This window comes from Dermacentor albipictus, unplaced genomic scaffold, assembly GCF_038994185.2.
Source record: "Dermacentor albipictus isolate Rhodes 1998 colony unplaced genomic scaffold, USDA_Dalb.pri_finalv2 scaffold_12, whole genome shotgun sequence".
Taxonomy (NCBI): Eukaryota; Metazoa; Arthropoda; class Arachnida; order Ixodida; family Ixodidae; genus Dermacentor; species Dermacentor albipictus.
In genome coordinates this window covers 5,333,239-5,347,816 of record NW_027225566.1, presented here as the reverse complement: position 1 = coordinate 5,347,816, position 14,578 = coordinate 5,333,239, and the positions used below count along the sequence as shown (strand labels likewise).

Below are 14,578 nucleotides of genomic sequence, written 5' to 3'. Positions count from 1 at the left end.
AAACTAGCAAAGTTCAAGCGGGAAATGCTGCAACATCCCTCATGCAGCCCAGACCTGTTGCCTTGCGTCTTCCACATTTGGTAAAATTTGAAGAAACTGCCGGGAACCAGATTCGTGTCGGAAGATGACGTGTAGTCATTTACAGATTTTCGAGGTAGCAACCCAAGGAGTTTTATGAGACGGGAATTACGCGACTCGTTAGTAGGACAAGTGTCAAAATACTCATGGGGACTACTTTTAAATAAAGTACCCCATTTGTCATATATTCGCATTGGCTCACTTTCATTTGACTCGCCCTCGTATATGTTGCAGAACACCTGCTTTTCATATGTGCTCTCTGTTGCGACTATAATTTCGGAGCAATTACTCTCAATGCACAACCGGTGACAGCTGCTCCTGCGTAATACATTCTAACAAAGGAAAGCGTCATTGAGATTTTCCCCTGGTCGTTGCATATGTACAAAAATGTAAACAAGGTTGTTGAATGACAGATATATATATATATATATATATATATATATATATATATATATATATATATATATATATATATATATATATATATATATATATATATATATATTGATCCCTCGACTAATTTTATAAGGAGCAGGCCGAGCTGCAAAGTGAGCCCCCCCCGAACGAAATTTCTGGCTACGCCACTGTTAGTAACATCATTCCATTGTCAACCGTCGTCGTTGTACCGTGTCTTCATTTCATTGGTGTCAATCTTTCTTATTCATTGTATTCAATTATTCTGTCGCCATTAAATCGTGATTATGCCACCCTGGTCATGCCATCATCGTCAGACAGTCGTTATCACGCCTCCATGCGACAATCGTCGTAATGCCGTCGCAGACGTGCCATCATCGTCACTCCGCCTTCGTCATCCGACTCTCGTCACGCCGTCATCGTTACGCGATTGTCGTCATACAAGTTTTGTGATACAGTCATCGTCACGCCATTGTCACATACACCCGTCATCATCCCATTGTCCTTATGCCTTTGTCATGCTATTTATCATCACTAAATAATCACACTGTGGTCGTCATACATTCGTTGTCATGCCGTTGTCGCAGACAACGTGTATGACATCGTCTGCGTCGTTCCTGTCAGCGTCTCATTGTAATTCGACGTCCGAATCTCTTCATGCCGTCTTCGTCATACCGCTGTCACTTCAGTATCGTCATCCCAGTGTCTTCATGTCGTCGTCGTCATACCACATACGTCGATCAATCAACGCCATTATTTGTTCCTCATTCCATCGTAGTCATGCTGTCATTGTCATCAGTTGTCATTGTGCCGCCGTTGTCATGCCATCGTCGCCATTGTGTCGTCGTCGCACAGACGCTAACGTGCATCCGTCGCCATACCGTCGTCGTCATGCCGTCTTGGTCGTGCAACCGTCGTGATTCTCGCTTCTTGATCCGGTTGTCGGCATGCCGTCGTCGTCACGCCATCGTTCGTCATCCCAAGGTGCCAATGTCGTCTTCGTCACATCGCCGTTATATTATCGTTATAAATTAAGCATCAACATCTCATTGTCGTGACGCCGTGGTCGTTAAACGGCTTTGTCGTTCCATCGACAGCATTCCATCGTCAATGCGTCGGCGCCATGCAGCTGTCGTCATGGCTCCATGCTCATGGGTGAGCTTGGCAAGCGAGTGCCATAGTAAATGTGGATCATATCGGAGCATGTAGAATATAGCTGAAGCAACGAGAGTCTCAGAATTACCACTACAAAGTTAAACGTAACATCAGGAAATATGATCTGTCGCTGCATTACTCGACTGGTATTCACATTACCCTCGAAAATCATCGCGAGATGAGTTCCGCCGTAATTTTTATTTTCAATGACCGTTGGGTACTACGGTAGGTGACTGATTTTCCTTTCTACGCGTTGTAACGAGACACAACTGCCTAGCAAACAGGTTTATATCTAGATTGAATAAAAATGCGTTCGCAATTACGTCTCTTAGAAAAATATCACGCAGTTGCACATTTCTCGTATTAAGCCTTAGCGTGCCAAATAATTTCTTCTTGAAAACGTGAATAACAACAATAGAGCTACATTTATAGCGCTTATATATTTTCTAACTGCCCTCAAAGTGCCACGCCGAAGAATTTCGGCATATCAGGGACGTTCCCAACACCTATTTGCAACGCTAACTTCGTCCCTACGTCAACGTACGTCAGCCTCACCTATTTTCTCAAGATACACTCTAATTATGAAAGTACATGTTCTAATACCGTCAACGATATGACGTGTGCTACACTTTTCTGTAATCGTCTCTCTGTAAGACAGCCTTTCTCTCTACGTGTGAGGGAGCTTAGCGATGAAATGCATGTCCCACTTCTCGACTATCGCTTAATTTATCCAACAAGCTGCTACCTCCTTGTCAGTAACAGGTGTTAGGATGTGACATATCCTTTCTAGAAGCTACAAAGCACGCTCCAAAGCACGAAAGCCGAATGCATTTTCTAGAACTACAGTACAATACCGTCTCGTTATCAAGCAGATCTCTATCATGAGTGTCCGACGCCGGAGTGCCAGCCGATGGGGAAAGCTCTTGAGGAAAAGAAGTTTCGTAAATACGAGCCCCGAAATTAGCATCAGGAAAAGCCCCTTTTCATTATTCCTATAGGAAGCAGAAAGAAGAAAGAAAGCAACTAAAGCAATGTCTATAAGCCGGCCGGGCTTTGTCTACTGGTTCAAGAGAGAGAGAGAGATGTCGTCTTTAATGAAAGGTGCATATGTTTGTCTGACAGACGGCCTGGTATGGTATTAGAGGCGTTGTACAAATGTTATGGCTTGCACAGTGGTCAGACCAACACACAAGTGGCACATATTTATGCAGTACGCCTTCAACGCCAAGCGACAGTAGAAGCCAGAGTCTCGAGGCGCCTTTTCTCGAAAATGATATTCTGATTCACTCCATCGAAATACCGCGTGCGGCAGCGGCAAGGCGGTCATCATGAACATCGCCTCACAGTGGCCAGCGAACTGCTCCAACACAATAACGTGATGCAGTTCGCAGGCTTTATGCAGAGGCGTCTGGTGTCACTGACGAGCTCGTCATGTGTGCAGTGTTAATTCAGCAACTGCCGGGCCACTCGTGAGTCGGTGAAGATGACGCACGTTGAAGCTCTTTGATGAAGAATGCTATAAAGAAAAGCTGGACGTAGTGCAGCTAGTTAAATGGCTGTAGCTCAAGCCCGGTCAGTAATTGTGGCAAAGATGAAAGCATACCGTGAGGAATCCACAAGATGAATGGCAGATGTTAATGGTGGTAGCAGGTGTCACAAAGCCTATCAGACATTCACTCGTTTGAGAACAACGTCATAACCTTCGCTAATCGAACTCCGTGCGCTCCAGAACCAGGGCTTATAATAGACGCCGTTAACCACGTCAGATGCCGAATTTTGATGGGATTGTTTTCAGTTTGCTGTTTTTTGCCCTTACTCATCGGCTAGCACAACACTTTCCCCGTCGCCCCACCTTCCCCTTCTATCGCTGGGATCGGGATGCACAAATGATAGCAATTAATGAAATCGTAGGACAAGAAGGTGTGGTTACAGACGTTCCTGTGCTGATGCGCTGAAATAACTGAAAAATTATCCGCACCATTCGACTCGGGTGTCTGTCATCACTCGTCTGTTGATTTCGGACGGTCATTCATTCATTCATTCATTCATTCATTCATTCATTCATTCATTCATTCAATAAATAAATAAATAAATAAATCGAACAATACATCAATTAAAAATCAATCATCGTAGGACTGACTATATGTCCGACCATTGTTTCGAACTATTGGGTAGGAAAGAAAAGCCACAGAAAAAATCGGAAACAAACCACGCACGTACCCAGGATTTGTTTTCGGGGGGGGGGGCACCACCTCCATCATCATCATCATCATCATCATCATCATGTTTTATGTACATTGCAGGACGAAGGCCTCTCTCTCCCTGCGATCTCCAATTGCCCCTGTCCTGCGCCAAACGATTCCAACTAGCGCCCGCGAATTTCCTAATTTCATCGCTCCACCTAGTGTTTTGTCGTCCGTCCTCGATTGCGTTTCCCTTCTCTTGGTACCCATTCTGTAACCCTAATGGTCCAACGGTTATCTAACCGGCGCGTTGCATGACCTGCCCAGCTACATTTTTTCCTATTGATGTCAATTAGAATATCGTCTATACCCGTTCGCTGTCTGATCCAAACCACTCTCTTTGTCTCTTAAAGGGACCCTGAAACGATTTTGACGATTTTCTACAAACGTACTGAGTCGGTAGAGTAGGTCCTTCTGATCATTAATTGACACATCTAAGTGCTCTGCGTAAAGCGTGTAATTTATTATAAGGTTTTAAAAATGCACATCGCTGTCGATCGCAGCGCACTGCTCGGCGGAATTTTAAGCCGCCCCTACCCATATGATGCAAATAACCCATATGACGTCACATGGCGAGCTATCTGATTGGCTGACCAGGGTGCGTGGTCGATAATTTTTCCAATTTTATGGTGAACAAATGATGCTCGTAATAGTTGGAATGTTAGTTACTTTGTTTTTGTAAAAAGAAAATAACTTAAAGAGAATACACAAGAATAGTTTTTTACTACACTTGAGCACTTCCGGCACACAGCAAGTGTCGTCTGCTTGTGTTACAACGTGCGCAGTCTTTGACGAGAGCTCCGCCGTCAGTGTCGATCAGTCTTTTCGTGAGCACGATGAATCACCCTTGTTGCGTTGTGGGCTGCAGACGTAGCGACTGGAAAGATGTGAAGTTGCGAAATTGTGTCTCTCTGCAAGGCAGCATACGAGCGAACTGGCTGCTGCGCATCTGACTGCGGCTATCCGATAGGCGCCAGGATTTGCGCGTTTGTGGCCGTCACTTTACAGCGGAAGATTACTAACGCAATAGCGTTTCGCAAGTCCTGTATTAGGGCAAACACAAGCGCAAGAGGACAGGGTCTGGCCGCTTGACTGCGCCGGGATGAGCCATGAGATGAGCAGAAAGGTAAATGTGAAAGGTCTGCACGGTGCAGCCACCTGGTGGCACAGAGCTCAACCTTAGACAGTAGCAGCAACGAAGTGCATTCTTCTTTGCTGCTGGTGTGTATTTTTCGCAGGAGTGTAATCATCAACACGTTGTTCTTATAAATGTTTAAAATGTTTTACACTTGGTTAGAGCAATATTAGCGCTTCGTTTGACTGGTTAAGCGCTGCGCCAACAAGTGTCTGGACAGTGCAGACCGATCAGGCTGCTCACGTACGTCTACTCTGAAGTTCCTTCATCAGCTTGAGTTTATGCCTCCAGTCATTTGCCGAAATGACCAGCTTGCCTGTGGTTACCGGAATACCGGCCCCCTTCGGCGCTACGACAGAATGCTCGCAACGCACGCTGCTTCGATGGCTCTCGGTCGACGGCCAAGCGGCCAGCGGAGAGGTCTCGCGCGGGAGGAGGCGTGCTCCAACAACCGGAAGTGGACGATGTGACGTCGCATCGTGACGCAGGACCAGTGAAGGCGGAGCTTAGCGCCGCTCGCTCGGCGAGCGAGTTGAGGAGGAAAGGCATGGCTAGGGAAGAGGGTAACTTCTAATCGCTTGTAACTCCATTAATACGTAACGCTTCACTTAAATTGTGGTGCGAATGTTCTACTTAAGCTGTACCCTATGCGCCTACAAAATTTGCCGAACCGTTTCAGGGGCCCTTTAACGTTATGCCTAGCAATCTTTGTTCGATCGCTCTTTGCGTGGTCTTTAACTTGCTCGCAAGTCTCTGCCCCATATGCACTGGACATATTGCACTGGCAAAATGCACTGATTGCACACCTTACTTTTCAATAATAATGGTAAGCTTCCAGTCAGGAGCTGGCAATGTCTGCCGTATGCGATCCAACCTATTATTATTCTTCTGTGAATTTCCTTCTCATGATCAGGGTTCCCTCTGATTAATTGACCTAGGTAAACGTACTCCTTCACAGTCTCTAGTGGCCGACTGGCCATCCTGATCTCTTGTTCCTTTGCCCGGCTATTTATTATCTTCATCTTCATCTCCTGCATAATAATATTCAACCCCACTATTACACTCTCTCTGTTAAGGTCTTCAATCATTTGTTGTAACTCGTCTGCATTGTTGTTGAATAGAACAATGTCATCGGCAAACCAAAGGTTGCTGAGATATTTGCCATCGATCTTTACTCCTAAGCCTTCCCAGTTTAATAGCTTGAATTCTTTTTAGCATGCAGAAAATAGCTTTGGAGAAATTGTGTCTCCCTGTCTGACACCTTTCTCTATAGGCATCTCCCTGCTTTTCTTGTGTAGAACTAAGGTAGCTGTAGAACCTCTGTAGATATTCTAACGCCAAAGACGAGTCAGTAAGGCGAGAAACTATTTACAGATTATATTTACAACCGCTGTGGTTGCTCAGTGGCTATGGTGTAAGGCTGCTGAGCACGAGGTCGCGGGATCGAATCCCGGCCACGGCGGCCGCATTTCGATGGGGGCGAAATGCGAAAACACCCATGTACTTAGATTTAGGTGCCTGTTAAAGAACCCCAGGTGGTCAAAATTTCCGGAGTCGTCCACTACGGCGTGCCTCATAATCAGAAAGTGGTTTTGGCACGTAAAACCCCATCATTTAACGGTTGATGCGCTGGCCGGTTAGATTCACAGCGCGAGCCCAGCTCGTTCTTCCTCCTCTTTATTGGAATGATGGCGCCCACGCACCTCGTTCAAACAAACAAATACCTCACGCATGTAGCAATATTTTCCAAGCTTTTTACGTAAGCGTTCTGTACGCCTTGATTACGTAGTGCCTCTACGATTGCTGGTATCTCTACTGAATCAAATGCCTTTTCGTAATCTATATAAGCCACATAGAGAGGCTTATTGTACTCTGCAGATTTCGCGATAACCTGATTGATGACATGGATGTGATCCATTGTAAAGTATCTCTTCCTGAAGCCAGCCTGTTCCCTTGGTTGACAAAATCCAGTGTTAACCTCATTCTATAGGAGATTATTTTGGTAAATATTTTATATAATACTGGGAGCAAGCTGATCGTCCCATACTTATTCAATTCTTTCACGTCTCCTTTTTTTGTGAATTAGTATAATGTCTGCAATCTTCCAGTTTTCTGGGACCCTTGCAGTCGATAGACACTTCGTATAAAGAGCCGCCAGTTTTCCAAGCATTATGTCTCCTCCATCTTTGATTAAATCGACTGTTATCCCACCTTATCCTCCCGCTCTTCATCGTTTCATGTCTTGCAGGGCCCATCTGACCTCATCGCTAGATATAGGAGAGTTTCTGTATCCTGTTCATTACTGTTTCTAAGTGAACTATCGTGACTCCTCTGGGTACTGTATGCAGGTCAGCTTAGAATTTTTCCGCTGCTTTTACTATAGCTTTGAGATTGCTGATGATATCATCCTTCTTATCTTTTAGTGCATACATCATGGTTTGTCCTATGCCAGGTTTCTTTTTTACTTATTTCAAGCTGCGTTCATTTTTTACGGCTTCCTCAGTCTTTCTCATGCTATAGTTTCGAACATCAGTTATTTTCGCCTTGTTGATGAGTTTTGACAGTCCCGCGAATTGCGTAACGCTGTGCGGCCGCCAGTCCCATACAACGGCGTAGAGCGAAGGACTCTGCGATTCTAGACGTACTGCGCTCACGGCGAAAGGTTAGAAAAACACCCAGAGAAGTGGCTACATGAGGCGGTTCGACCGATAACTGTAGAAGCGTCATTCAAAACAATTGTTCTCCACTTCCGGCGGCGTTTTTTCTCTACTTCCTTTTTAAATAAAAAGATGTTGATCCATAAACATTCTCATAAACAACGGTTAACTTTTTTATTATTCGCTTTTGCTTGCAGTTTGGTTGTTGCCTAGGCTCTCTCCCTTAGTAGATCGCTTAATTTCTCAACTCCTTGCGATTTTTGTTTCCAGTTGCCAATTTTGCACGAAAAGTGCTATTCAGTTAGGGAAACACAGACAAGGTAATGGCGACAGTCATCTTGCTTATGGGTTTAACGGTTATTGCAGGGTTCCATGATGGACGCTCTTTCACATTATTTTATTTCCAACCTTATCTAACCTATATCACGTGTATATGGTTCCGGACATCTGCCAGTGTCGCGGCGAGCCGTAACTCAAGGAAATAATGAAGCAAAGGGATAAGTGAAACGCAATTGGCGTTTTCTCCAGCCGCAACTCGTTCCATGAGAGTACAGACCAGCTGAGTAACAGCCGCATCCTTCTCCTGGTCCCAGGATCAGCCTAGACAGAGAAGGTTGAACTAACAAAAGCAACAGCTATGCGCGTGACCGTTGAATAGATGGTGACAACTGAACGCATCTCGCTTTAATCGCGCGGGTGCGGAATCTACGAGAAAACTGTCCTTCACATTACAAGAGATGGCGATAACTACCGCCATCTAAAAGGAGTGAAAAAGGCAGCATAATGCTGACCGATGAACAGCTGCAAAGTCTCAACATTGATCTGGCGGCGCTTTTGGAATGTGTGAGGAGTGGTGGCGTGGGTGGGGAGGAGGGGGGGGAGGGGTATGCCACTTGATTTCGGGGGGGGGGGGGCTCGGTCCCCCCCGGGCCCCTCCCTGGGTACATGCCTGAAACAAACAATTACGTGGAAGACAGTTTTACCAGGGGTGGTTTGCACGAACGTTTAATAACGAAAATAACAAATTTGAGAACGCGTCCTTGTGTGTACTAGGCGTTGTCTATGCAACATTTAAGAACGCCTTCTTAATTGGTAATTATTTTCGTTAATAAATGTTCGCGCAAGCGGCCACAGGACATGCAAAACCAACAACGAGGTGATTATAATCCAATTCTTTTCATTTTCTTGGCGTCATCATTGATAGGGACTTATCTTGGAGCCCACACGTCTCGTACATGACAAAGCGTTTGGCCGTCATTGTGAACCATATTGCGTTCCTCGGCAGTAAGTCCTGGGGCGCAAGAGTATCATCAATGTTGCAACTGTATGACGCACTGTTTTTGGTCTTCCTGCAGTACAGCTTACCTGTACTTGGAAATACTTGCACTACGAATATCCGCAAACTCCAGAGTGTGCAAGCACAAGCACTCAGAACTTGTCTCGGTCTCCCAAAAACTACATCATTGATTGCGACATTGGCCATTGCAAGAGACGCTCCTTTGACAGTCTACATCGATGCAGATGTCTTGAGAGTACACATCCGACACTGACTTGGATTCCCTCCCACCATCTGGCTTGCTTGCCAGCCAAAAGGCCACATTTACCTTTTGCCAATAGTATTGTAAGACATCAATCCTGCTTGCCATCACAATTTACAGCTTCTACACGATTACCCGACCCGTTGTGGTGTCCGCACCGGCGCAAGTGCAGTTGACAATTCCAGGCATCAGAAACAAAGCCGGAGCAACCTTTGAAACAAGCAGCTTTGGAACACATTCACAACGTGCACAGATTCCGTCAACATGTCTACACAGATGGTTCGCTGAAACTCAGCAGCTCTGCTGCTGCAGTCTTCATCCCCGCAAAATCTGAAGAAATAAAATTAGAAACTTCATGTGTCACCACATCGACGGGTGCAGAACACGCGGCACTCGCTGCTGCACTTGATTTTATTGAGCAGGAACCACCGCAGCAATGGACTGTCTTTAGTGACTCCAAGGCAGCCCTTCAGTGCATACAAATCCCAATGCGCCACGGACCCAATGAACAAGTGGCCTCAGAAATTCGACACATATATCATCACAGCCATGGCAAGGGACACAAAATAATCTTTCAGTTGCTTCCAGGAGATTGTAACATCAGTGGGAATGACCACGCCGACGAAGCCGCCCGATGTGCACATGAAAGTGGTCAACGAGTCTTCATCCCGCTTTGGCGAACAGACGCTGCGGCTGGGCTGCGATTGATATCCCGTGATTGTACTTTGCCCCTGTGGGACTCCAACGTTTTCACCATGTGTCGTTTGCAGTCGTTGTCTCCGGACAAACGGATGCACCTCCCGCCTGGGTTACCACCCTTACAAAAATTTTTATAGAAAGTTCATAAACAGTCCATAGACATTTGTCTATGAAGTCTATAGACTGTCTATAGACATTTCCTTGGACTGGTCTATAGACAGTCTATAGATTTATGGCCATACACTGTTTATAGACTGGTCTATAAAAAGTCTGAGTTTATAGACTGTCCATAGACATTTCTTTAGACTAGTCTATAGACAGTCTATAGACTTATGGCCGCACACTTTTTATAGACTAGTCTATAAAAAGTCTGAGTCTATAGACTGTCTATACACTCTCTATAGACTGTCTGTAGACTTATGGCCACACACTTTTTATAGACTAGTCTATAAAACGTCTGAGTCTATAGATTGTCTATAGACTTTCGATAGACTTATGGCCATACACTTTTTATGGACTAGTCTATAAAAAGTCTGAGTCTAGAGTGTCTATGGATTAATTAAAATTCATGTTTGTAGACAATTGTCTGCATAATGTCTATGGGCAAGTGTATAGGCTTACAGTTCTACTTTTGTAGACTGAAGTCTATGGAATGTCTACAGACAAATGTATATATACTATAGACATTCTATAGACTTCAGTCTACAAAAACAGAACTTTATAATCCAATACACTTTTTTCTATGACATTCTGCATACACTTGCCAACAAACATGCATTTTCATTAATTTATAGACACTCTATAGACACAGACATTTTATAGACAAGCCTACAAAGAGTGTATAAGGCCATAACTCCATAGCGGCTATCTACAAGTTAGTTTACATTTTTCATTACATGCGGAAGCAAAACGTTTTGAATGTATTTCATTTCATTTTATAGATATGAAATGCATATTATGCATGTGCACCTGTTCCTTTCCATCTGCACTTATGCATTACCGTTAGTAGATTAATAAAGCTCCTGAACCAGCTGTACTTTCATATATGTTGCATAAACAGAAAGAATTTATATAGTGCTGAATCATGCAGTGCAAAAAATAAAACAAATGCACCGGCAATGCATTAACCGTTTTTATTGCTCGATATAATACATGAATTCCTTAAATTCTTGTCTTATGCTATTATGGAAACAGATTAAATATTTACACTACTCCTTGGCAAGCATGGTCGCCAGGCTGGCCTTGACCTTTGTGTCATTAGTCCCAAAGGTGCTGCAGGTGTATGCTGCAAATAAGTACATGCAGCAATATGAGGCAAAAATAACAGATGTGTATTCTTTGTATGTTCATTAAGCAGCTTAATATATTTACTCAAACCATCTAAGTCAATACCTAATGCGGTTTAACTATGACTAATGGCTGCTTGTCAATATAAATCAGTACCTTTATGCAATGTTCTATTGCATGGTATGGTGAACAATTAAACAGTCACAACTGCTGCTCGTGTCAGCAACAGTATGTTCCCTTTTATGACAAGTTCATATATGATGCATTAATGTACTTATCCCAAATGGTCCCTATATTTATTGCGGAAACGTTACCCAGTTGGGCTGTCTGTACAGTTTTTTTGGCTGGTAGTTAAGTATGCCCGTGCAGGGGGATGTTTTCAGAAGACGTGACTGGAATATTCCCAGTATCATGCCTAAGATTGTAATTTATTTTGCTTAGTACACATTTAAATGTATTTCTCATACTTTTAAATGAATGGGTCATTGGCCATAACTTCAACAGATGGCAGATGGGTTGATTGTATTGATATGGTACCTTAATTTCTTGCAGGTAATGATGCCTCTTGGGCATGCTAACAGGTTTCCAAGTTAGGTATACCACATGAGCACCCGAAATACCACACGAGCACTTTGTGTCATGGCACGACAGATATGCACCTCCTAGGAAACAGAACTGATAGTATAGTTCGAATGAATTCTATCACAGTAAATTATTTAAGGTGCTTTGAAAGATGAAAATTTTTTTCTAGGCTATCGAGGTTCAGGACGTTTAGTTAACGCAAAAAAAAACATATTGAGTAAGAAATGCCTTGTCAGTCTGCATGACTTTCTTTTTTTTTCAATAAATAGAACCAATTTCCCTCAATTTTTATGAAGTGAAACGTTTTAAAAATATATTTAACACAGAGACTCTCTGGAAACTTTGACATGTAACAAGACAGCATACTTATGTGGCCAATTTAAAGTTTCCCGATCTTTTTCCAAGCCTTTCCTGGCTGTTTTCATGAAAATTTTCTGGCAATCTATGACGCCTGCAGCTTAAGTGCAATAAAAAATACTATGGTTTAATGCTTGCCAAGTAGTGCCAGTCCATAATATTTAGATAAAACGAATAACACGTCAGTCACTTAACATGTAGTATTAGATGCAACTGACTTGAATCCCTTGTTTAATAAAGCTGACAGGGGCTTCGGCAAGTTCGTAATTGATGGCCACACGAGTACAGCACGGAAGACACAGAGACACGCGTAAAACAAATGCAACAATGTGAGGGAAAACTATACAATGAGTTATTTTTACGGTTCAATAGTAGTTTTTTATATAATTTGCTCTCACCACTTATGCCTCTAGTTAACTTTGTTTACCTATGACTAAAGACTACATGGCAATATTAATCAGTACCATTATGATGTTTCGTTATATTACAGTATGATATGCAGTTAGACAACCATAATGGTCGCCGGTGTTAGCAACGGTACGTTTCGTTTCAAGACAGGTTCATGTGACACACAGTGTACTTACAAAAATAAAAGAAATGTGAGAATCCCAAACGATTCCTATAATAATAATTGTTGAAACAAAGATACCCTGCTGGACTGTGCACATTTTTCAGGTGTTAATGCAATGTGCCCGTGCCGATCGAACATGCTCAGCATACTGACTGCAGTTTTGAACAATCACGTTAACATTTGCAATTTATTACCGCTTAGAACAGTCTGCATCGTCTCTTTTCTCATACTTCGAGATGAATACATTTGCCACACTTTCAGTAGAATGCACATGAATGGGGGCGTACTGATCAGGTTACTTATCAACTAAAACATGTTACGATCTCTTAGGTGTGTTAATAAGAGTAGAACAAATGCAATGTCCACTGAATTATTTGAATAATCTGTGCGTTATCTACTAAGAAAAGACCACCAAATTGATAATCTGGCTCTTTTTTCTTTTGTACAGCCCATATAGTATGCAGTCTGTCCAAGACGACGGCACTACATGCAACAGTAATGAAAACCGGAACACTTATTGCGCACGACAAGGGCTTCATACCGTGCACGACTGGCACAATGCGAATCTGCGCCAGCAGCTGCCTAGAGATTAAGAGCACGTAAACTGCATAACGCCGAAGCATCGAAAGGCGCTTAACGCTTTTCATATAGCTCGAAAGACAACTTCTGCTGCTAAACTGTTTAAAAAAGAGACAAAAAACAAATCTTCCAACTACCGTGAAACGCAATGCCTTCAGTCTGAAACGTGTAAAGGTGCTTCCCGGAGCGACTAATTTATTGTGCTCCAATTTTTTCGGCTAAGTTGCGAAGCTGCGAGTGACTGAGCTTATCGCAGGTTTCATGCTCCAAAAGCGTTTGTGGTTGCATATAAATAGATTGGGTGAATCTAGAGATTTTCGCTTGACATTTCTTCAAGTCTCGTGTTTTGCTTGCGGTAACTTCCCAAAATTATTTAGATTGGTTGCCAGAAACCTTAAAAATACTGCTACTTTTAAACAATGCAAAAACGGCAGTGCACACACTGCTGATGCATGCCCCGCAAACACGGCCTTTCATCCGAGTACGTTAGCAGTTATTTAACTATACGTGTCTGTCAGAACATTCTTGATGCTAACACAATTTCGAGATATATACGTAAAACGTGTCACGAGAATTTCACTACACATGCGGCGCAGCATTCATCGCGGCCGGATCAAGCGCCACGAAATGAGATCTACCACACTGGCTGCCCAACATACACAATCCGCTTAGTGGTAGCTCAATATCAAGTTAAAACATAGTGTAGCTTCCTTCTTTACGCACCTAAACTATTATGCGAAAATCAACAAGCCCGAGCAATCGCTCGCCGTAAAATATTCCGTATAGTAGAAGCGAGAACAAGAGCGCGTTATGAAACCATGTCAACGACAAACCGACACTATACCCGAGTCGCCTGCGCTACATGCAGCCGCTTCGCGCTACGAAATGCGCTCACATAATCATGAGCTATTGACGCAAAATATCTTTGCTAAAGCTTACCGTTCAGTGTAGTTGACGTGTGATGCCACAAAGATGACACGCATACACAGACACCAACGTTCAGGCGGACACCGCACACCTTTACAACCGTTTACTTGCTCGGCGCACTCGTTGAGATGGCGCACCGCCGCGCATGCGCAAGATCTCCGAGAGTGCGCAGGAGCTCCGCGCGCGAGGGCGCGCGCGCTCGGAGAAGTGTGAGCGCCTTTTCCTCCTTCATTTTTTTTTCGCTCTCTCTCTGCGCGCCATGCGTGCCGGAACGGGTGGCTTATTCATCTTTATCACCATTATTCATCTTTTTTCATGGACGAAGGAAATGCGCTGGCAGGTTGTATGACAAACGT

The 14,578-nt window shown here is 43.7% G+C and overlaps 1 long non-coding RNA gene across 1 annotated transcript; it reads right to left on the bottom strand.

Annotated features, from left to right (window-relative positions):
- Nucleotides 1–11,033: 11,033 nt before the first annotated feature.
- LOC135914167 (uncharacterized) lies at nt 11,034–14,311 on the bottom strand. The gene is made up of 2 exons (XR_010568229.1): nt 14,235–14,311; nt 11,034–11,204 (listed from the first exon to the last, which is right to left on the bottom strand). It is a non-coding gene; the product is annotated as an uncharacterized lncRNA (long non-coding RNA).
- Between the last annotated feature and the right edge of the window lie 267 nt (nt 14,312–14,578).